A 26104-nucleotide genomic window follows, 5' to 3' on the forward strand; every position below is an offset into this window, starting at 1 on the left:
CTTCATAAGCCAACAAAATCTCTGAGAATCTTTTCTGCACCCTCTCTAGTTAAATGACATCCTTTCCGTGGCATAGAGACCAGAACTTCAATGCCTAGGCAATCCAAGTGCTAGATTCTAAACACATTTTAAATGTTTTCAGCGACTCTGCTCCCACCACTTTCTCAGGCGGTGCATTCCAGGTTCTCACCACTCTTGGATGAAAAATGTCCCCTTCAGATCTCCTCTACATCGCTTACCCTTTGTCCTGTAGATACATGTCTTTTCCTCTGCCCTTGGCACAGTCAACCCAGTCAAGAAACTGTGTCCTATTCAGAAACCTGTTAAAGCAAAACATTGCAGAAAAGATAAGCATTGATTAAAATGCAAGAAATAGGAGCAGGAGTTGGCCTGGTGTTCCTCCAAGCCTGGACCATTCAGGAAAGCAGAAGCGTATTTGATCCTGGTCTCAACTCCACTTTTTTGTCTGTACGCCATAATCCTTGTCTCCCTAAAATCTGTCCATCTGCACCTTGAATATATTCAACTCTTCCAGCTCCACAGCTCTCTAATGAGGTACAGGATTCCAAAGATTCGTGGCTGGTAATTGGCTTATTACTGTCACATGTACCAAGATACAGTGAAAAGCTTTTTTTCGCGTGCCATCCAGACAGATCATTCCATATGCAAGTATATCGAGGTAGTAAAAAGGAAGAACAATAATAGAATGCAGAATATATTGTTACAGTTACAGAGAAAGTGCAGTGCAGGTTGGCAATTAAGGTGCAAGGGCCATGATGAGGTAGATTGATAGATCGAGAGTTCATCTTTGTCGCGTAAGAGGTCCATTCAATATCCTAATAACAGTGGATAGAAGCTGTCCTTGAGCCTGGTGGTACATTCTCAAGCTTTTGTACCTTCTGCCTGACAGAAGGGGGTAAAAGCTATAATGACTGGGGTGAGAGGGGTCTTTGATTATGTTGGCTGCTTTCCCAAGGCTGCGGAAAGTGTAGGCAGAGTCAATGGAAGGGAGGCTGGTTTGTGTGATAGACTGAGCTGCATTCACAACTCTGCAATTTCTTATGGTCTTAGGCAGAGCAGTTGCCACACCAAGCTGTGAAGCATCCGGATAGAATGCTTTCTATGGTGCATTTGTAAAAATTGGTAAGGGTCATTGAAAACATGCTGAATTTTCTTAGCCTTCTGAGGCTAAATTCCTTAGCCTTCTGAAGCCTCACCCTTTGAGAAAAGAAATTCCTCCACAGCTCCATCTGAAATAGGCCACCTATTAGTATGAACCCATGCCCTCCAGTTCTAGATTGGGATCTCGTTCTCTCAAAATCTACACTGAATCAGCCCCTTGGAATATTCTTGTTTCATTAAAACCATTTCTCATTCTTCTAAGATCGAGTGAGTATAAGTTTTTCCTCAGAAGACAACCAAGGCATTAAACAAGTGAATCTTCTCTTTGAAGAGGCTTCAAAGTAAGTGTATCTGTCATATTTTCCTATGGTAGGAGTATCAAAATCAGGCACAGTTTCAAGGTGAGAGGTAGTAGAATTAAAGTGGTAAGTTTTTAGACAGAGAGTGGAATGCAGTGCCAGAGGAGATGGTGAAGTCAGGTACAATTACCGTGCTTAAAACAGACACTTAAGGTGATAAAACACAGAAGGATACAGGCAAATGGGATTAGAGTAGATTAGTGCATGGACATAGTGGGCTAAAGGGCCTATTTCTGTGCTGTGCAACTCTATGACTCGACATAAACAGAGATCTTAAGTACTCAGTTCTCCAAGTGTAGCGGCTAACATTCTAAATTATTTCTGTACCTATCAACTCACTTTCCGTGCTTCATGCATAAGAACTCCCAGATCCCATTCTGTGTGTGTGTGTCTCTCTCTCTCGCTCTCTCTCTCTGCTTAAAAATATTTTACTTTTCTCTCTTCTTCCTACAATAATGTGACGAAATGTCACTATACTTTTTTATCATGCGAGATTCACCACCAGAGTTCCCAAGACCAGGGCAACCACTGAAATATTTGGCCTCAATGTTCAGAGATTTACCTGCTTGGTTAAAAGTGCATCAAAGGATGGTTGTGCAGTATTCCAGAGATTGTTTTAGACGTGGCCCTACCACAGGAAGCTTTAGTGACACAAATGGTGCAAATGTCAGACATTACTGACTGCCCATTGAACACTCTCCTCCCTTTCATTCACATACTCGGAACATACAAATGAAGATACAATGAGTCTTGGACCAGGCTGGGGAGTGGGGTGCAAGCTTGTTGGGGAAGAGAGGGCTGGTGGTTGGAGAGTAGTTTGGGCTTCAGGGTGGGTGAGCAGAGCAGTCTAGAAATTAGGAGATTTGGTCAGGGAGTAGGATGAACTCTGAGAGATTATGGCCTTGAGGAAGGGGTACAATCCAAATTTTGGGCATGGAGACTGGGGCAGATAGATCATAGGATAGGAAATAGCACAGTGAAGGGGAGCTGGGGATGTTGTGAAGGAAAGCAGGCAATTAAAAAAAGAATTAAAGTTGCACTCCCATGGTGGGTTCTCAGCACTGGGCAGAGACCTGTTCCAGGACCAGAGCTTTAAATAGTGGCATTGAACAGACGGCAGCACAACGAACACAGAACGTAGAACAGCACAGCACTGGCCCGGCCATTCAGCCCATGACGTTGTGCTGGTCTTGATGCTTGGCTATACTCAGTCATCTTTCCTGTGTCCCATCCATACCCCTCCATTCCCTTCATATTTATGTGTCTATCTAAAAGCCTCTTAAACTCCACCAGATTGCCTGCTTCCACTACTACCCCTGGTAACCCATTCCAGGCACCAACCACTCCCTGTGTAAAAAAAACTTGCCCCTCACGTCACCTTTAAACTTCCCCCCTCTAATTAAAAGCACGTCCTCTGGTGTTTGACATTTCTATCCTGGAGAAAAGACTCTGACTGTCTACCCAATCTGTGCCTCTCAGATTTTTTAAAACGTCTATCAGGTCTCTCCTCTCAGCATTCAACACTCGAGGGAGAACAACCCAAGTTTGTCAGACACAAGAGAGGAGCAACACCTCATATTCCACCTTGAGAATCTCCAACCTGACGGCATCAACATCGATTTCTCTAACTTCCGGTAACCACAACCCACTGTAACCCTCCCACCCTCCCATTTTGCCCTCTGGTCCCTTTACCCCTTCTCTTTCGCCTCCCCTGCCCTCACGACCTGCCCCTCACCCACACCTCCTTCCCTTTATTCCATGGCCCACTGTCCTCTCCAATCAGATGCCATCTTGTTCAGCCTATCACATCGCAGCTTCTCACATCATTCCCACTTCCCCTCCCCCCGCCCCACCTGCCTCCCCCCCTCTCACCTGGACTCACTGATTACCTGCCAGCTCGTGCTCCTCCCCTTCCCCCTACCCTTTTATTCCGGCTTCTGCCCTCTTCTTTTCCAGTCCTGATGAAGGGTCTCGGCCTGAAACATCGACTGTTCATTTCCCTCCATAGATGCTGCCTGACCTGCTGAGTTCCTCCAGCGTTTTGTGTGTTAACCCAAATTTGTCCAACCTTTCCTTTTAGCTCATACCCTCTAATCCAGACAGCATCCTGGAAAAACTCTTCTGCACCCTTTCCACTCTACCTACATCCTTCCTATAATGGGACAACCAGAACTGCACACGATACTCCAAGTGCAGTCTGACTAAAGTTTTATATAGTTGCGGCATGACTTCCTTAAACCTCATACTCAACAGCCCTACCAATGAAGGCAAGCGTACCATACGTCTTCTTTACACCTTATGCACTTGCATAGCCACTTTCCGTGAACTGTGGACTCGGACCTCAAGATCCCTCTGTACTTCAATGCTATTTAAGGGGCCTACCAATTACTGTATACTTTCTCCTTTCATTTGACCTCCCAAAGTGCAACACCTCACACTTGCCCGGATTAAACTCCATCTGCCACTTCTCTGCCCATATCTGTAACTGATCTATATGCCACTGTATTCTTTGATAGTCCTTTACACTATCCATGAAAATATAAATGAAAGCATAGTCCAGATGAAAGGTCTCGACCTGAAATGTAGACTGTATATTTCCCTCCACAAATGCTGCCCGACCCTCTGAGTTCCTCCAGCATCTTGGTTATTGCTCCAGACTCCAGCATCTGAAGTCTCTTGTGTCTGAAAGTATAGTAGTTCTAGAAATGATCAGTAACAGTGGATCTTCAGAACAATATGACCTAATTTCCCAGGCAATGCTCCAAAGGCTGATTGGTGAAGGGAGTGCCTGATTATCCCAGAGAGGCACAAGCAACCCTGAAATGGTTGCACAATGGGGACACAAGACACTGCAGATGCCTGAATCTGGAACAAGAAAAAACAAACTGCTGGAGGAACTCAGTGGGTAAAGCAGCATCTCTGGAGGGAAATGGACAGTCAATGTTTCTGAACAAATGAAGGGTCTCAATCCAAAACATCACCTGCCCATTTCCCTCCACAGATGCTGCTTTATCCACTGTAGCGCAGTTTTTTTTTGCTCCAAAATGGTTGCAATTACTTTCCACTCCAGAAATAAGCAAGACTGAATTCTGAAAACATCAGTGCTATGTGACTGCATTTTGAAGCCTGTAACCATCCTGATCAACAAACTGGAGGAACTCAGCAGGTCGAGCAGCATCAGTGGGGGTAAAGGAATTTTCGATGTTTCAGGCCGAAACCCTGCATCAGGGCTGTCCCTATCCTTCCCTACAACTGCCATTCTACACAAAGCAAAAGCAAGAGGGAAAGGAAACACATTGCGATGGTAGCAACCAACGTCCTGCCATACACACCAACCTGGACAATGCAGAGAAGTTGGTGAATGTACAAAAAAGAAGAAACAGCCCCCAAACCACAAACACTTTTTGAACAAAATTCCTTTTCATTATAGGATTTTTATATCAGAATAGTTTGCTTAATTGTGAAAATGGAAACGTTGACACTGAATTGCATTCACTGAGAGAAGTTCCAAAGCTCCTGAAAATAGAACAAAACGTCTTTGGCACAAACACATGTCTATTGAACAGTGAGGATCTTTCACGACAGCCCACAGCAGAATGGCAGAAGAGATGGAACAGCAAGTTACACAGCCATCGTGCTGTGCTTGAAGTCTTGCTCCCGTGGCTGTAAAGCTAATTTTCCTAGCACCCAAACTCAGGCAGACGTCATCAGAGAGTCAACATTTACAGATACAAATTGAATACTGGTCACTTACTTCACTAGAGCAACAACATGGGGCAGAGACCCAAGGATACAGAGTGACTGCCAACAGTGCTTAGAAATTAGGTCAATTCCTGATTCTACTGGGATTGTACTGTGCTTCTTCTGCACTGCCAATGGATGTGAAACTGTGTCTGAATCTTCCATTGCTTCTTTACCAAATGAACACTTTCCACTCAGAGCACTCTAAAGGAAATTGTTCCCCTTATAATCAAAAAGTGCAAAATGGGTAATTTACCAAAGGTATACAAAATTATGAACAGAATAATTAAGATAAAGACCTGAGAAACAAAGGACTGCAGATGCTGGAATCTAGATGAAAAACACGATGATGCTGGAGGAACTCAGCAGGCCAGGCAGCATCCGTGGAGAAAAGCAGGCAGTCAACGTTGATCATCTTCTTTTCTCCAAGGATGCAGCCTGGCCTACTGAGTTCCTCCAGCATCATCGTGTTTTTCATCAAGGTAAAGACCTGCTCAAGTATAAAATTAAAACCCAACCCAAAGCTTACCTGACCCCAGCCAATTCAAGCCCAACTTCACCTGACCACAGCCAATCTTAATCCAACCTGACCTGACCACAGCCAATCCAAACCCAATCTGATCTGACCACAGCCAATCCAAACCCAATCTGATCTGACCACAGCCAATCTTAATCCAACCTGACCTGACCACAGCCAATCCAAACCCAATCTGATCTGACCACAGCTAATCTGAACCTAACCTGATCTGACCACAGCCAATCTGAACCTAACCTGATCTGACCACAGCCAATCTGAACCTAACCTGATCTGACCACAGCCAATCTGAAACCAATTTGATCTGACCACAGACAATCCAAATTGAAATTCAACCTGACCTGACCACAGCCAACTGGAATCCAACCTGAACCCAATTTTTGACATTTTTTTTCAATATGCAAGCCAATCAGTTCCATAAATACACTTATATAAACTTGCTTTTCACATATGGGTAATGATAAGTAAATCATCCTAACCTAGACTATATCTAAATGTCTTATCAGAATTTATATCACGTCTAGCCAGAACCCAATGCATATAGCCGGGTTTGTGTTGGTAAACAAGCTCTGAAGTAGGGAGCCATGGTGTGCACAGGCAGGAGAGTAGATAAACAAAGAATGCGACTTTAAACTTACTGGTAAAATCAGTCAAGGGAAGATTAGGAGAAACATTTTCACTGCAAGAGTGAAACTCTGCAATTCTGAAACAGATCCAATGGTAAGTTTCAAAAGGAAATTTGATCTCCATTTAAAAAGGGAAAATATATAGAATTATGGAGAAGAACACGAGAAAATAGGAGCAGCAGCAGAAAATCGGCCCCTCAATGTGATCATGGATGATCTCTGCTGGCCTCAACCCCTCCTCTATGTCTCCTCTTTGTCCTGGACAAAGGTCAGTCCATCAGGAAGACCAGCCTCCCTTCCATGGACTCCGTCTACACTTCTCGCTGCCTTGGGAAAGCAGCCAACATAGTTAAAGACCCCTCCCACCAAAGACATTCTCTCTACTCCTCCTTTCTGTCAGGCAGAAGATATAAAAGCTTGAAAAGACATATCACAGGACAGCTTCTATCCCACTGTTATGACTTTTGAACAGACTTCTTGAACATTAAAGATGAAGTCTTGATCTCACAATCTACCCCGTCATGGCCCTTGCACCTTATTGTCTCCCTGCACTGCACTTTCTCTGTAATTGTAACACTATATTCTGCATTCTGTTGTTGTTTTCCCTTTGTACTACCTCGATGTACTTATGTTTTGAAATGATCTGTATGAATGGCATTCAAAACGAAGTTTTTCACTGTATCTCGGTACATGTGACAATAATAAACCAATTACCAATTGGGACGTGGGAAGAAACCAGAGCAACTGGAGGAACCCCTTGCAGTCACAGGGAGAATGTGCAAACTCTGCACAGACAGCACAGGGGCTGAACCTGGACACTGGAGTTGTGAGGCAGCGGCACTGCCCGCTGCATCATTGTGCTGCCCAATAACTAGGTGCGTGTTGCCCACAGAGTCCAAGTAAACATGTATACTTTTGACGGTTTTCTGGTCCATTCTTCTGAGGTGTAGCCAGGAGTAAAAGCTTCTATTGTATTTAAGTTTGCAGATGATACCAAAATTGGTGGTATAGTGGACAGTGAAGAAAGTTGTCTGAGGTTACAACATTTATTGATCAACTGGGAAAGTGGGCAAAGGAATGGCAGATAGAATCTAACTCAGTCAAGTGCAAAATGATATATTTTGAGAACTTAAAAAAGGGCAGGACATACACAGTGCATGTCAGGGCCTTGGGGAGTGTTGTTGGACTGAAGGCCCTCGGGGTACAAGTACATTGTTCCCTGAAAGCAGTAACACAGGTAGACAAGGTGGTGGAGGAGGATATGGCACGCTTGCCTTCATCGGCCATGACATTGAGTAAAAGAGTGGGGACATTGTGTTCCAGTTGTACAAAACGTTGGTCAGACCACACTAGGAGTACTGTGTGCAGCTCTGGTTGCCACACTATAGCAAAGATGTAATTAAGCTAGAGAGGGTGCAGAAAAAATTCAAAATAGAAGGGCTTGGGTAAAAAGGAGAGGTTGTATAGGCTGGGTCTGTTTTCCCTGGAGTGAAGGAAGCTGAGAGATGACGGAACTGAGGTATGTAAAATTACGAGAGGCATAGACGGGTTATATGATTCGACGGCATTTCTCTGCCCTGTCCCCAAATCCCATCATTCCCTTAATATCTACTTTTCCACTTCTGAAGTAGCATAACCTACCTCACCTCATATTCCTCAGGGCATAGAAGGAGGCCATTCGGCCCATCCAGTCAATGCCAGCTAAGAGATATTGAAACCCTTTCTCTGCCATTTTTATCCCTGCATTTCATTCTTCCAATGAAGTCCTTGCTGTTCTTCCTTGTTTCTGTAAACTTGAGGTTATCCAAACTCTTCCGCCCATGGGCAAATTCAGACCAGATTCCATTCACCCATCACCCCTCTGCTCACTGGTCTACACTGGCTCCCAGGTAATAAAAGTCACAATTTTAAAATTCTCTTCTTTGTTAATGGTCTTGACTTACAGGTACAGTCCCTTCGGCCCATGGTGAGTGTGCCGAGCAGGATGCTAAGTTAAACTAAAAAGGGATTAAACTAATGCCTTCTGCCTGCATATGATCCATATCCCGCCATTCGCTGCATATTCATGTGCCTGTCTAAAAGCCCCTTGAACGCCACTATCATACCTGCTTCCACCACTAACCCTGGCCGTGTGTTCTAAGCACCCACCACTCTCTGTGTAAAAAAACATACTCCGCACATCCACTTTAAACTTTTCCCCTCTCACCTTAACTCTATGCCCTCTAGTATTCGACATTTCTACCTTGGGAAAAAGATTCTGACTATCTACTCCATCTATGCCTCTTATAAACTTCTATCAGGTGTCCCCTCAGCCTCTGATGCTCCAGAGAAAACAATCCAAGCCTGCCCAACCTCTCCTATACCTAATACCCTCTAATCCAGGCAGGATCCTGGTGAACCTCTTCTGCATCCTCTTCAAAGATGATGCGGAAGGGAGTGCTGGTAGGGGTAATGTTCTCGAGGTTGTAGATATCAAGAGTGAGGATGTGTTGAAGTTGTTAAATAATATTAAGACAGATAAATCTCCGGGGCCTGACGGGATTTTCCCCAGGCTGCTTCGAGAGGCTAGGGAGGAGATTGTTGAACCGCTGGTAAGGATCTTTGAGTCCTCGTTGTCCACGGGAATGGTGCCGGAGGATTGGAGGGTTGCGAATGTTGTCCCCTTGTTCAAAAAAGGTAATAGGGATAGGCCAGGGAATTATAGACCGGTGAGTCTCACGTCTGCGGTGGGTAAGCTATTAGAAAGGATTCTAAGGGATAGGATTTATGAACACCCTGAGAATCATGGACTGATTAGGGACAGCCAGCATGGCTTTGTGAAGGGAAGATCTTGCCTCACAAGCCTGATAGAGTTCTTTGAGGAGGTGACCAGGAAGATTGATGAGGGCAGTGCGGTGGATGTGGTTTACATGGATTTTAGTAAGGCATTTAATAAGCTTCCTCATGGTAGGCTTCTTCAGAAGGTCAGAGGCCAAGGGATCCAAGGAAGCTTGGCTGTGTGGATTAGGAATTGGCTTGCATGTAGAAGGCAGAGGGTTGTGGTGGAAGGAGTGCCCTCGGATTGGAAGGCAGTGACTAGTGGTGTCCCGCAGGGATCGGTTCTGGGACCTCTGCTTTTTGTGATATTTATAGATGACTTAGATGAGGGGGTGGAGGGCTGGGTTAGTAAGTTTGCGGAGGACACAAAGATAGGTGGTGTTGTGGATAGTGTGGAGGGCTGTCGGAGCTTACAGAGGGATATTGATAGGATGCAGAGCTGTGCTGACAAGTGGCAGATGGAGTTCAATCCAGAGAAGTGTGAGGTGGTACACTTTGGAAGGACAAACTCCAGGGCAGAGTACTGGGTGAATGGCGAGGTACTTGGCAGTGTGGAGGAGCAGAGGGATCTGGGGGTTCATATTCACAGTTCATTGAAAGTTGCCTCACAGGTGGAAAGAGCAGTTAAGAAGGCCAATGGGATGTTGGCTTTCATAAGTCGTGGGATTGAGTTTAAGAGCCGCGAGGTGATGATGCAACTTTACAAAACTCTAGTTAGGCCACACTTAGAGTACGGTGTTCAGTTCTGCTCGCCTCATTATGGGAAGGATGTGGAGGCATTGGAGAGGGTGCAGAGGAGATTTACCAGGATGCTGCCTGGATTGGAGAGTCTTGAATATGAGGAGAGGCTTAAGGTGCTAGGGCTTTATTCACTGGAAAGGAGGAGGATGAGGGGAGACATGATAGAGGTATACAAAATACTGAGAGGAATAGATAGAGTAGACAGTCAGCGCCTCCTTCCCAGGGCACCAATGCTCAAGACGAGAGGGCATGGCTTTAAGGTTATGGGTGGGAGGTTCAGGGGAGATGTCAGGGGGAGGTTTTTCACCCAGAGAGTGGTTGGTGCATGGAATGCACTGCCTGGGGTGGTGATGGAGGCAGATACATTGAACAGGTTCGAGAGCTTGTTGGATAGGCATAAGGAGGAGTGTGGGATGGGGGGATATGTGGGAGGAAGGGGTTGGGTAGTGTGAGGGTGGTTTGATGGATGGCACAACGTGGTGGGCTGAAGGGCCTGTTTTGTGCTGTATGGTTCTATGGTTCTATGGTACATTCTTCCTGCTATGGGGTGACCAGAACTGCATCCAATGCTCCAAGTGCGGCCTAATCGAAGTTTTATACTTCTTCCTATTTCTGGAATCTCCACCAGTATATAATCCTTTGTTATGTTTTTACAGTTTCCTAATTTCAGACTGTTGAGCATCCTTCAACTTAATCACTCCAACATTGCCATTCCTGCCTTCAGCTACCCAGGCCTTAAGCTCAGGAGTAAAGAAATCTCTGCCTCTTTAGGAGTGAACACCACCAATGTCCTGGTCCAACCACATAGACACCACGGCCAAGAAAGCTCACCAGTGCCTCTACTTCCTCAGGAGGCTAAAGAAATTTGGCATGTCCTCAATCACCAACTTTTATTGATGCACCATAGAAAGCATCCTATCTGGATGCATCACCACTTGGTATGGCATCTGATCTGCCCGAGAAACTGCAGAGAGTTGTGGACACAGGCCAGTGCATCTCGGAAATCAGCCTCCCCTCCATGGACTCTGTCTATACTTCTTGCTGCCTCGGTAAAGCAGCCAGCATAATCAAAGACCTCTCCCACCCAGGACATTCCCTCTTCTCTCCTCTCTCATCAGGCAGAAGTTACAAAAGCCTGAAAGCACGTACCACCAGGCTCAAGGACAGCTTCTATCCTGCTGTTATAAGACTCTTGAATGGTTCCCTAGTACAATAAGATGGACTCTTGACCTCACAATCTACCTCATTATGACCTTGCACCTTATTGGCTACCTGCACTGCACTTTGTCTGTAGCTGTGACACTTTACTCTGCATACATTGTTTTACCTTGTACTACCTCAATGCACTGGGTAATGAATTTATCTGAATGAATGGTATGCAAGACAAGTTTTTCACTGTACCTTGGTACAAGTGACAATAATAAACCAATTCCAATTACACTCCCCTCCTTTGTGTCCTCTTTAACCCAGCTTTCACTCATCACCTATAATGTTATCTGACTCAGTGTATAACTTTATTTGATAAACTCCTGTAAAGTGCATTGAGACTTCTTGCTATTTCGAGATGCTATATAAATGGAAGCTATTGTTGCTGATACAGTGTATTTAAAATTGCTTTCTGACAAGTAAGGATTAAAAAAGAACTAAGAAGAACATAATACACATATGTATTTGACCCAAGCATGATCAAAGTTTTCCACTTGATTATTAAGGGGGTGAAGAGTTTATACCGAGATTCAAATGAAAGCTGAGGTGCCTGGTCTGAAAGCCGAACTTTAAGGGTTGGTAGTGGAGTCTGATACAATAGGAACATTTAAAATACTGTTGGATAGGCACATGGAGGTAAGAGAAATGGAGGGTTATGTGATGTGTAGGAGGGAGGGTTAGCTTGATCATGGGGTAGGTTTATATAGGTTGGCACAACATTGTGGGCCGAAGGGCCTGTACTGTGCTGTACTGTTCTCTGTTCTATATTTAGGAAGTTTATTTATGTAACCATGGTAGAGCATGAGATATGTCCCTGCCTTTCATCTCTGGTTTCCCAGCTAATTATCTTATCAGTTCAAACCCAATTTGAAGAATAAAAACAGAGCTATAGCCAGGACATTAGGTAGACATCTTGAAAACACAGATAGAACTGATAATGAGCCATTTCAGAAGCCTGTTAAAGCTAGTTAAGAGACTAACAAGGCCCATTAGAGCTCCTTTCATGCATATGATGGAAAATATACACCACCACAGATCCCCTGAATTGTCTTGCCCTGATAGCAGGAGGCATTGTGTCTAAAAGCCTTTTGGTTGGTTACTTCTCTTCAGCCGTTCACGCTCTGCTGCTTTATGCAAGTCTCAAGTACAGTAGGTAGACAGAGGCAGCTTTGTAACAGGGCACTCGTGACCCACAGAATGCACAATGTGTGACCTTTTGGTTTGACAAAAAAAGGGACAACAAGGAAAGAGCAGCCTACTCCAGGCTCTTGTTTCAGGTTGAGCATCAGTGTCCTCTGCTAATGCTTTAGCTCCTGTGGTGCTTAGACTGAATGTAAATCTGGCTCCTTAGCTGAAATGCATATGGGCACTGTGTTCAGTTTCCCAATTATTGATTTACAGAAAGAGTCACTCTTCTGCGTTTGATTATTTTTGGCCATAAAAGGATAGAAAGGATTTTGAGACCTTTACTTAACCTTTCAGAAGCCAATACAGCATTTAATTAAATGCATCCGTAACTTACTCAGCCTGTTAAGAGCTTTCTGCAAACAATGCACATCATGTAAAACAGACACGAATAAATTCTACCAGAGGATAGAGGGTCATACGAGACACAAGAGACTGCAGATGCTGGATTCTGCGGCAACAAGCAACCTGCGATAGGGAGAGGTTGGGCAGACTGAGTCTTTATTCCTTGGAATATAGATTGATGGGTGATTTTGCAGAGGTGTATAAAATCATGAGGGGCATAGATAGGGTGAACACACATGGTCTTTATTCCCCAGGGAAGGGGAATCAAAAACTAGACGGCTTAAGGTGAGAGGTGAATGATTTAAAGGGGTCCTGAGGGGCAACTTCTTTACGCAAAGGAATGAGCGTATATGGAATGAGCTGCCAGAGAAAGTAGTTGAGGCAGGTAAGATAAGATAAGGTTTCTTTATTAGTCACATGTACATCGAAACACACAGTGAAACGCATCTTTTGCGCAGAGTGTTCTGGGAGCAGCCCACAAGTGTCGCCATGCTTCCGGCGCCAACATAGCATGCCCACAACTTCCTAACCTGTACATCTTTGGAATGTGGGAGAAAACCGGAGCACCCGGAGGAAACCCACGCAGTCACAGGGAGAACGTAGAAACTCCTTACAATAACAACATACAAAAGACAATTGGACAGATACATGGATAGGAGGGATTTAGAGGGAAATGGGCCAAACATGGACAAATGGGACTAGCTTGGTGGGCACCATGATCCATATGGACAAGTTGGCCTTAAGGGCCTGTTTCCATGCTGTATTACTTTATGACTATATGCTGAAACGTCTATAATTCCTTCCTCCCCACAGATGCTGCTTGACCGCCTGAGTCTGTTGTTTGTTGCTCCATATTGGTTGACACCCAAGGTTGTCTGAGGGATGGCTCCCATTGCAAGCTGAACAGATTCATGATATAACAAGTAGACGAGTGATCCAAATCACTCCAAACTAACTCCTGTTGTTCAAATCAAAACTGAAGTTGATTTGTGGGGAGGGGAAATCAATTTATTTGTTTATTTTTAAATTATGAGCAAATAAAATTAATTTGATTTATTTTTTTGTCAATCAAATTTTGCAGATCAAAACACAAGCCCAGTGGAGATTCTGAATGACTCAAGTGAAATGACAGCAATAAATAAAATGGAATAGTTGGTAATGTGTGGAAATTATTGACAGCTCAGATCAGACAGAAGTTCAAGTACAAGTCTTCCAATCCCACTGACTTGCTGCAATTCCAATCCTTTGGACCAAACAATTTTTAAATTATGAGGAAAGGAATTAATTTGATTTATTATTTATCAGTCAACTTTTTCAGATCAGATTAGATCTAGAAACAAGTTAATCCATTGAAAAGCAGCAAGTTTGGTTAAAAGGACAACGTGGCAGAGACGTTATATCTCTCACTGTCCTGAACTGTGTTTCTGCCTGAAACAAAGGCTTTAAAGGGGACAACAACATTCCTGCTGAGGTTGGTGGAAATTTGGTGGATTTACCCTCATGACTAACACCTGCAATTGTAAACAGACAAACCCAGTTACAGTTTAAAAAATGCATCTTTTTTGCATGCCTGTTCACATTGTTTAAAACAGAGAACAGACTGCCAGCAGGGATCTACTCAGTTTTGGTTTAAGTAGCAACAACACATGTTTATATTGAATGTAGAAAATATAGAATCAGAAATAGGCCCCTGGGTCCACCAAGTCTGCATCAACTATTAAGCACTGATTTACACGAATTCTTCATTATTCTCCCCTCATTCCCATCAACTCACCACCCCCCCAACTCACCTACATACTAAGGGGAAATTTACAGTGGTCAAGTAACCTACATGAGAACTGCAACGCAGTGTTGCCTTCAATTATGGGGCAAGTTTTACCTTCAATAGGAAAGCAAGTTCAGTGAATCATAGAGTCCAATAGCTGAGGAGAAGGCCACTTATTTAGCCTTCACCTCCCATCCCTCCCAATGCAGAATCTCTGAAAGAGCTTTATCCCCATAACCCAACAAATAATTCCTTCTCAAATATACGTCCAAATTCCTTTCGAAAGTGACAACTGAAGCTGCATTTACCATGTTTTTGGGCAGCACATCCCAAATCATGTTGCTATATTAAACAAAATGTATTTTATTTGTTAAACCTGTTTCTTTTGGTTACCATCCTTGGAGTCATAGAAGTTTTGATGCACCTCAGTTTTAAATGATCAGCCCCTAATCTTGTAACCATGTCCCTTATTTTGAGACTCACCCATTAGTGAAAATATCTCAACATCTATGCTGTCAAGCCCCCTCAGGATCTTATATAGAACATAGAACAGTACAGCATAGGAACAGGCCCTTCGGCCCACGATGTTGTGCTGAACTAATTAAGCTAATGACACCTAATCCCTGCTGCCTGCACATGGTCCATCTCCCTCCACTCCCTGCACATTCATGTGCCTGTCTGAAACTCTTAAACTCCTTTATCGTATCTGCCTCCACCACCATCCCAGGCAGCACATTCCAGGCACCCACCTCTCTCTGTATAAAAAACTTGCCCCACGCATCCCCTTTGAATTTACCCCCCTCACCTTAAATGCATGCCCTCTGCTATTAGACATTTCAACCCTGAGGCAAAAACACTGGCTGTCTACTCTATCTATGCCTCTCATAATTTTATAAACTTTTATCAGGTCTCCCCTTGGCCTCCACCAGAGAAAACAACCCGAGTTTATCCAACCTTATAGCACATGCCCTCTAATCCAGGCAGTGTGGTAAACTTCTTCTTATCCTTTCCATAGCCTCCACATCCTTCCTATAATGGTGCGACCAGGATTGAATGTAATAGTCCAGATGCGGCCTAACCAGGAATTTATAAATTTGCAACATAACCTCCTGACTCTTGAACTCAATGCCTTGACTAATAAAGGCAAGCATGCCATACATGTTTTTTTTACCAAGGTGTATATGTTTCAATAAGGTCACCTCTCATTCATCTGTACTTCAAGCATTCTCTTTTATCTCAGATTTCCAGCAACTGCGGTGTTCTATATCTCACAGTCCCAGTCTCTCTCCCTGTTCTCATTTATATCTTTCTGTTTACACCTCTTCAAGACAGATCAACGGTAGTTAGCCAGTCTTCACACTCTCCCAGCAGGCACCAGCACCACTTGTGTCATTCAGTTTCCCATGGTCTCCACCCTATCCCAGGCATTCCCCTTGTCTACCTCTCTCCGTTCTCTGCAGCTTAGAACATAATTGTTTTCGAACCACCCACCCTCATGCAGTACCTGCACCATCTGTATCATTCAGCCTCTCTTGGTCTCCACCCTATCACAGACATTCTCTCCTCCTCCTCTAAAACAGAAAACACACTTGTTTTCTAACATTTCCCAGTTCTGATAAAAGGTCATCGATCTGAAACACTAACTCAGTTTCACTCTCCACAGATGCTGCCTGACCTGATGAGTGTTTCTAGAGTATTCTGTTTTTATTCCTTTTTTAAAGTTACTGCTGAATCTCTTTTCCACTGACTCCTTTCATGCAGTGCATTTCTTATCATAACAACCTGCTGAAGGGAAGAAGAATCTCCTCATCCTTCTTCTGGCTTTTTTTTTAATCCCAATTATCTCAAATTTGGTTAACATTCAACATGGAAGATAAAAGAGTGCTGCACAAGAACAGGCCCTTCGGCCCACATTGTCTGTGCTGAGCACAATGCCAAATTAAACTAATCCCTTCTACCTGCACATGATCCATATCCCTCCATTCCCTCCATATTCATGTGCCTATCTAAAAGCCTCTTGAAGGCCACTATCATATCTGCTTCTACCACTACCCCTGGAAGTGTGTTGCAGTTACCTATAGCACTCTACGTAAAAAACTTTCCCACACACCTCCTTTAAACTTTCCCCCCCTCACTTTGAAGCTATGCCCTCCAGTATTCAATATTTCTACTCTGGGGAAAAGATTCAGGCTGTCTACCCTATGTTGTTTACCAACTAATTACCAAAAATCTTCCCCATGGTAACAGTTGTTCCTAACAGACTATCAGATTCCTTCTGTTAAATCTATCCTTAACCTACTCTGAGGAAATCAGTCCCAATTTCTCCATTCTCTACACATTGTTCCTCATGCCTGGTCCTAACCTCTACAGCTTTTTCAAGGTTACGTCATCCTTTCCAAAGTATGGTGCTCAGAACTGAAAACAATACTTGGTCTATCTGACCAGTGACCTGTATGTTTGAAATATTGTAATAAAATGACACAAAATGCCTTCTAGACCAAAAAGTCATAAATTCCGAAGCACAATCATGGTGCAAAAGCAGAAGCTATGCATTAACAGTCATTATGTTTACTTGGCTTTGATATGTATTTTGTTGAGACATTTTGCTGTTCCTTCGAAACAGACAAATCACATTTATGACGTACAAGGTTAAATTCACTTTAAAAAAAGAACTGCAAAGTAAAGCTTAAACTCCAGACTGCGTAAGAGGCCATCTCACAAATATGAATGCACTTTTAAACAGTGAACTCAGAATAAATTGGAACATTGCAAATTTCTATTACATATGAACTTCTCAACTTTGCTATGTAGACAAAAGGCTGCAGTTCACACAGCAAAACTTCTGAACAGCTGTAAATCATAATTTTCACTTTAATTATTGCACTGGGTTCTCTTGAGGGGAAAATAGTGATTAATAAAACAGAGTTAACAAAAGAATAATTGCTGCACAGAGTTAATAAAAAAGCAACTAGTTATTCATTCTCTTTCAAATGTAACACCCTGTTGGATGCTAAAATATTCAGAACCTCTGCATTGTCAATGGATTTTGCTGCAGGAAATATTATATTTTATTATGCACCCACATTTAGATCATACAAAACTTCACAGTTACCTATTTAGTCAAGTCCTGGGATAACTGATGGGTCCAATCTAAATATATTTCAACAAAACTTACACAAGTTTTATCTACAAAAAGTTTTCAGTGAAAAAAATGAAGGATATATTTTGTCACTCTGAAAGGTCTGAATATGTCTGGTAGGCAACAGAAGATAAAAGCGCCTGTCAGTTATCTATAGTCATTATAACAGGAACCCTCCCTTTGTCAAACAAAGCACTTTATATTTCTCTATTCCAATATGTATGTGCATTTCCTAACAAAATGCAGATTTTTTTGTCTGCCTTTACCTGTCTGTTAGCCGAAGACTGTCTGTCTGACAACCAGAATAAATGGCGACTCTCCCAGTCCCCCGCTGGGTCGAGTGCCCTCCCCTAACCTGACCCATGCTGCTAAGGTCCATGTCAGACAGCAGCCCCTGTCATGTACCTCTTTATTCTCCTGTTTGCATTTGAGAGCTGTCACCACCCCCTGGCAGGGCTGCTTCAGTGCAGACAAGGACCATACCAGCCCTGGCAGCAGGGGAGGCTGGAGGAATCTATTGACATTTTAGATGCTTTTGACTCTGCACTAGGAAAGAACCAACAGCATCTGAATGGACAGAGACACTGCAGACATGTACTCAGACAGAGACCAACTGGGTTACATTCTTACAATGTATTTAACAGGGTTTCACTACTGAAAAACCTTGCATATTAGTCAAATTCAATTTTTAATAAAAAATTGATTCTTGTAAATAAATGCTAAAAAATCTTTACTTTGGCAATTTATTTTTTAATTCTCGTAAGAGTTAAAATACACGTCTTTCAAAAAAAGTGTTCTTGAAGCACGGAACTTATAGGCTATTTACCTGGTGTTGTTGGTATGTTTTGATGAAACCTTTTGCTGTGTTTGGAGTATTAGTTACCTCAAAACAAAAGCCATAAAGAGAGGGGACCTTGCATCACCAACCCGATGCCTTCTCTGAGACTTCAACAGAAACATTAACAAGGACTGCAAAGTGACTAGCATTGTATCTGGGAGCAAGCTCATTTTACATAATCAATTTCTAAAAGCAATCTTCAGCACCGGGGTGAAGTTCTGCACAACAGATATAAAGATTTCAACAGGGGATTCACAAAGAACTTACACAATTCAATATATAAAACTTAAAGAAATACAAAGAGAAAAAAGCAAGAAATGTTATCAGTGCTGCATTTATTGGATTTTCAAATGCCGTGTTTTATGGTTTAAGCAGGAAACCTATGCTCCTTGCAATTAGTGAAGCTTTTAATATTACATGCGGTTTACGCACATTCATTCATGAGTGACTTATCTCCTCATCTTTCTTAACAAAGGAGCAGAATTTTTTTGCTCAGTTGAAAGAGGTATCTTGTTTGTGAAAAGTGATTTCAAAGACAAGAATACTGCAAAAAGATCTGAAGATTTTTCCTTTGTTCAATTCAGTATATCGGAAAAATATACTTAATTCTGTTCTTACTATGTTTACCTTACTGCCTTAATAAAGTGTGTTCCTTCTTACATTTTTAAATGTAATCCCCTTTTCATTGTCAGCTGTCTGTACCAATAGGTCAGGAACAGTGTATAAGTACTAGGCATTGACCCACGGTTCTCTTTTAGAGTGAATTTTCTATCGGTTTGAAAAGAATATTCGATAAATTATTCACCTGTATCTCAAAGCAATCCTGGCATCCCAGAAGCATGAGTAGCAAAGGGAAGGCAGAGCTCATATCAACTAAAGGTAGACATTGAATGAAAGGAGAATTGTCTTTGTCTCGCTTGGGACCATTTAACCTAATCCACCCACGAGAGCAATGTAGGTGTCACACCACACTCCACTTTACTCTCCATTGATCAGTTGAGAGGAAAATTGGACGAGGAATTAAACCGATGCTTCATCCTACTAAATAATGCCTGTGTTGTTATTCTGGAGCTCAATATTACTACCACTGTTACTTAACAACACAACTCCACATGCATTCAGCCACAAATCACCTGCTTTCAGGTTGATGTTGCTGTTTGATTCCTAATTTCTGTTCCCATAATTTTACAAATGGTCAATGTTTTTCTGCAATTAATTTTAAAAGTTGTTGGCAAAAAAAAGTCAAAGTTGAGTTTATTGTCATATGCACAAGTACATGTGTGCACAGGTGCAATGAAAAACTTACTTGCAGCAGCATCACAGGTACATAGCATCAGATAAGCAGCATTCACAAGAAAAACATAAAATATACATAACCTTTACAAGAAAGAACAAAATTAGAACAAAAAAAAGTCTATTTTAGTGCAAAGTGATCAAACTAGTCATAGTGTTGCTAAACTGTATTGATTAGGGTTTTGCCAGTTGGTTCAAGAAACGAATGGTTGAAGGGAAGTAGCTGTTCTTGAACCTGGTGGTGTGGGACTTCAGGCTTCTGTATCTCCAGCCCAGTGGTAGCTGTGAGAAGATGTGTGGCCTGGATTGTGGGGATCTTTAACTACAGTGCTGAGTGCTGAAAGATTTTGCCATGGTACCTTACTAGTAGGTGTTCCTCTTTGTAATGCATCTGAAGAATGAGCAGTGTGACAGAAAGCAGGTACAGGCTGGATATGAACATACAAACATTACATATTAAATTACAAATAGGTAGCAGGAGTAGGCCACTAATAAAATCTGTTTGTAACCACATCTCCGCATTTCTGTCCATCTCCTTGTTTATGAAGAATCTACCTACCTCTGTCTTTAAGCTCTGCCCTTCAAGAAAGAGAATGACAAAGACTCATGACCTTGAGAGAGGAAAAAAATCACCTCATTTCTGTCTGAAATGGATGACCCCTTATTTTTTAAACAGTAGTTCTAGGCTCTCCCACAACAGGAATCATCTTCTCCACATCTACACTGTTAAGACCCCACGAATCTTGTATAAGATAAAGGTTCCCTTAAGTAAGGGGACAAATACCCAATACAATTGAATCATCATCTCCCATTTTCAATCCCCTTTGCAAGAACAAATAGGTTTCATGGGAAACTATTTACATGCCTTTGGGGGGGGGGGGGCACATGAATGCTGAATTGGGGTAGGGCACCAGTAATTGGTGAAGAGGGAGGTCATGAATGATGAATTAGGGTAGGGCACCAGTAATTGGTGAAGAGGGAGGTCACATGAAAGATGAATTAGGGTAGGGCACCAGTAATTGGTGAAGGGGGGTCACAAGAATGGTGAATTGGGGTAGGACACCAGTAATTGGTGAAGTGGGGGTCACATGAATGGTGAATTGGGGTAGGGCACCAGAAATTGGTGAAGGGGGTCACAAGAATGGTGAATTGGGGTAGGGCACCAGTAACTGGTGAAGAAGGGGGGGGTCACAAGAATGGTGAATTGGGGTAGGGCACCAGTAATTGGTGAAGGGGGGTCACAAGAATGGTGAATTGGGGTAGGGCACCAGTAATTGGTGAAGGGGGGGTCAAGAATGGTGAATTGGGGTAGGGCACCAGTAATTGGTGAAGGGGGGTCACAAGAATGGTGAATTGGGGTAGGGCACCAGTAATTGGTGAAGGGGGGGTCACAAGAATGGTGAATTGGGGTAGGGCACCAGTAATTGGTGAAGGGGGGTCACAAGAATGGTGAATTGGGGTAGGGCACCAGTAATTGGTGAAGGGGGGGTCACAAGAATGGTGAATTGGGGTAGGGCACCAGTAATTGGTGAAGGGGGGGTCACAAGAATGGTGAATTGGGGTAGGGCACCAGTAATTGGTGAAAATGAATGGTGAATTCAGGGAGGGCACCAGGAATGGAAGGAATGGGGGAAGGGTAAATGGGGAATTGGAAGAGGGCACTGATGAATATAAATTGGACAAGGGCATCAGCAAATGGTGAATGGGAGGGCATGTGGTAGGCAAAATTTCAATGAATTAAGATCCCCACCATCCGAGATATGCCATCTTCTCGCAGCTACCATCAGGCAGGAGGTACAGAAGCCTGAAGTCCCACATCACCAGGTTCAAGAACGGCTACTTCCCTTCAACCATTCGGTTCTTGAACCAACCTGCTAAACCCTAATCACTACAGTTTAGCAACACTATAACCACTGCAGTAAAATAGATTTTTTTTGTTCTAATTGTGTTCTTTCTTGTAAAAGTTGTGTATGATTTATTCTTTTCTCGTGAACACTGTGTGCCTGTGATGCTGCTGCAAGTAAGTTTTTCATTTCACCTGTGCATACATGTGCATATGACAATCAACTCAACTGGAACAATATGCGATGCCTGAGAGAGCAGAGGTGGATGAGGGAATTCAGCAGGGCACATACAGTAAATGGTGAATTGGGGGAGGGCACTGATAAATGGTGAATTGGGGGAGTGCACCAGTAATTAGTGAATTAGGGAAGGGGCACTGAATAAAGATCAGAACCAATAATGATTTTTGCCAATTGGGTCAATTTCAGCTAGTGAGGTAACTAACATCATTCTAATGACATGAACTTGGGATACTTCTCTACCAGCTCCCCATCAAAGTGGCCACAACGCAAATAAGGGCATTCAAGAACAAGTGATTTTTAATGGTGTGATTTGATAACTTATGCCAAACAATCTTATGGGTCTTAAAATACTTCATAAATGTGGTCTAATCCTTTCAAAAATTAATTGGAAAGTTTCTCTCAGGAATTAACTGGAGTTGGAGATTTAAACTAATTAACATTTTATTGTTTTGTCTGTCTCTTTATCGGGATGTTTCATTGTGTTCTAGTTGTTTTAGAACGTGAAGTAACTGCCTTTATTGTGAATTTTGCAGTAATTAGTGGACTTCCCTCTCATGTTTAAGTTTGAGCCCAGTCCAGATAAAAAGAGTTTTTTCCTCTGGCAGGTATAAGGACTAGAAGGTCCTAATCCCATTCTTAGTAAGCCTCAGAGGTGTCCCACAGCTGTTTCCATCCCTCTGCATTTGTTTAAGTGGACAATATCAAAATGCTGGTGACACAAAATTGGTGGAGGAAGTCAACATTGTGGCAGGAATTCTGCAAGACTGCAGGGCATGAATACATGAGCAAGATGGACAGATAGTTAACAAATGAACAGTAAATGGTAATTGGTTTATTATTGTCACAAGTACTGAGATACAGTGAGAAAGCCATCCATACAGATCATTCCATACAAGGCCATTGAGGTAGTACAAAGGGAAAATCAATAACAGAATACAGAATATACAGTTTAGTTACAGAGTAAGTACAGTACAGGTAAACAATAAAGTGCAAGGGCCATGACGAAATAGATTGTGAGGTCAAGAGTTAACAAAGGACTGCAAATAGAATCCTTAGTTTTATTTTTTGAGACACAGAATTGTAAAGCAACAAGGATATGTTGTTTATACAAGACTTCAGATGAGCTGCACTGGGAATCCAGAGTGTGGATATGGCCACAAATATGGGTAGGATATAAAAGCTATGAAAAGGTACTGCAAATGTACTTTTAAAACCTAGAACCCTTGAGGTAATGGGTGAACGGTAGTGTAGCGGTTAAGTAACACAATTACAGTGCCAGTGAGCCAGGTTCAATTCCACTGCTGCCTGTAAGGAGTTTGTACGTTCTCCCCATGACTGCGTGGGTTTCCTCCGGGTGCTCTGGTTTCCTCCCACATTCCAAAAGACATACAGGTTAGGAAGTTGTGGGCATGATATGTTGGCGCCGGAAGTGTGGCGACACTTGCAGACTGCCCCCAGCACACTCTCAGACTGTGTTGGTTGTTGACACAAAAAGACGCATTTCACTGTGTGTTTCGATTTACATGCGACTAATAAATGTTATTATAATTAAACTGAGATCTTTGAGCCCGTGACAGGGTTTTAATAAGGTAAACATGGCGTGCTGTTTCCACTGGTCAGTGACACAGTCATTCCAAGCTGATAATCATTCTAAAGTGGGAAGATACAAGAGATACAGGAGATTGCAAATGCTGGAATCTGGAGCAACAAGAAAATCTGCTGGAGGAACAGTGGATTGAGCAACATCTGTAGTGGGAAAGGAATTATTGATGTTTTGGGTCCTGATGCAGGGTTTTGACCCAAATTGACAATTCCTTTCCCTCCACAGATGCTGTTCGACCCATGAGTTCCTCCAGCAGATTGTTTGTTCGATATCAGGATGCAAAATTCACACCATTTCCTTTCATTTATTCTATTTCAAAAATAAAACTGATTCAATATATTCAGTCTTATTAGAAAGAAATATTCCACTTTATGAATATCAAGAGAGTGTAAAAGTCTGAAATGTAAGTTGATAATTTGACTAACTTCTTCAATGGTAATCAATTCTTATTTTCTGATGGAACAGTTCTGCCATCTTCACTTGGGTGTTAAAAAAACATTCTACTAATCTAATTAATAATCCCTCTCATGACAAAATCTGCTGTTTTTCAGAAAGCTACTCTGTAATTTTTTTTAAAAAAGTAAACATTTTAGGAACTTCAGCCTTAATTAACTTATTTGGAGTGGTAAAGTCCAACTGAATTTTCAAGTAAATAAAACAGAAACGGTAGATGCTGGTGAGAAAATTTGTCACCTAGGCTGTCAGCTTTCATAAGATCTTTTAGTTCCTTTAGAGTAAAAACTGTCAACTGTACTTTATGTTCTTCTTCCAATAATTCTATTTTCTTTTTATGTGCAAGTCCAAACTCAAAATACTGAAACAGAAAAATAACACAACACATAATTTGAGGTGAACAGTAAGTACTCCACAGCAGAATGAAAAGGGTCTAATGCACTTACAGCATTCTGAATACAGCTGTAATAAAATAAATGGGACAGACTAATGCAATTCAGAACTACAGTAACCTGTGCTATGGAGTGCCTCTTTTATGTGGCATTTTAATACTGTTATCATTTGAACGCTGGGAATTCCCACAATATATTAGGCCTGGTATGACAATAAGTGCACACAGCGAGGAGCATGTCTCTTTTGACACACATTCCCTTCCCACACTCATTTTACCAGGGAAACAACTGGACTGCAGTTTAATTAAACATTGCTGCCCTGAACTAGTCCAGGTCTATGACCACCAACCGAGAAAAGCTTTGAGGTGCCTCCAAGCTATCCTTCCCCAGTGACATCAGAGTCTGAACAAAACAAGGGGGAAAACAAAGTTCAAAGGCTCCCATCACCAAATAAGCCAATCACCAAACTAAGCCACATGTACAGCAAAACAATATCCTGCTTTAGCTGATAATAATCCTTGGGGCAAACCCCAGTTGTCTTATGTGACATCGAAGTTTTTGTGGGGGATTCACAGCTCTGTGATGCACTTTAGTTTCTTTTTAACTGGGCAGCTTGGATGACACAGAAAGCAGTCGCACAATGTATGTTTTAATTTATTCTGAGATAAAGCAAATGTAAATAGACATGTTGCACTTAAAATCATTAATTCAAGAATTGGCTTCAGTGAAGTTGGTTTGGATTAACTATGTTTAAACTAGCCACAAGGTGATGACTAATATACATTATTGAGTGATATTAGTCCTTGTCGGCCCTATCCTGATTCAAAGTGTATCATAATGTGCTCCTTATGGTGAACTGAATCTGGCATAGACAATTATCTATTTAACGGTGGTTAATTAAGATAACAATGTCTTTGTTTGTGTTCATTGCTGGTTCCTCAGTGTAATACTCAGGAGACGCTATGCTTTCAGAAATGCCACCAGCTGGGTGAGATGTTAAACCAAAGCCTCGTTTTCTCCCTTGGGTGAAATCAAAACACACTGTGGCACAATCAAAAGAGGTGCAGAGAAGTCTTAGCCTCTGAGCCAATTTCTATCTTCAGTTAATATAACCAACACAAATAATGTCACTATTTACCTTATTGCTGTTTGCAACCCCATGCTGTGAGCCAATTGGCTGTCAGATTTGCATTTGTTGAAACAATGACTACACATGAAGGAAAAAGCATCTAATTGGCTGTGAACAAATTTTGGCACATTCTGAACTGAAAGGTGCCGAAAAATTACAAATATGTTCCGCCTTCTCCTTTATCGTTCTTTCCCACATTTTCTGCAGTATGCAGCCATAAGTTCATCGTTAAACTATCAGGAATCTAAATGAAATTGAATTACACTGCAACAAATATCACTGGAAAACAGGGATACTACTAGTTCAATGTCACAGAGGGAAAGCAGAGCTCCAAATAGATGCACATCACATCCTGCACAGTGTGGCATCTCTCCATGATGTATCGTCATGGCTATCCCTCGAGGTCGAGGATGATGGTCTTCGTTCCGTTGATCTACTTATGGCCCACTTGAGAGCCCATGATGTATAAAGGAAGTGGTTGAGATGAAGTGTGCCAATGGTCGCAAAGGAATGAAAACTATTGCACAATTGCCATTATATAAACACAAAGACCAAGGTAATTAGTTCAAAAAATAGAAGGAAGGAATTTACAGGTCTTATGCTTTTAAAGAACAAATATGAGCCTAAATTTTATTTATGCTTAATGTAATAGGAGAATCAAAAACATAATAACCCAAGAAACAGGAGCAGGAATAAACCAAATGGCCCCTTGAACCTGCTCTGCCATTCAA

This window comes from Pristis pectinata, chromosome 2 (assembly GCF_009764475.1).
Source record: "Pristis pectinata isolate sPriPec2 chromosome 2, sPriPec2.1.pri, whole genome shotgun sequence".
Taxonomy (NCBI): Eukaryota; Metazoa; Chordata; class Chondrichthyes; order Rhinopristiformes; family Pristidae; genus Pristis; species Pristis pectinata.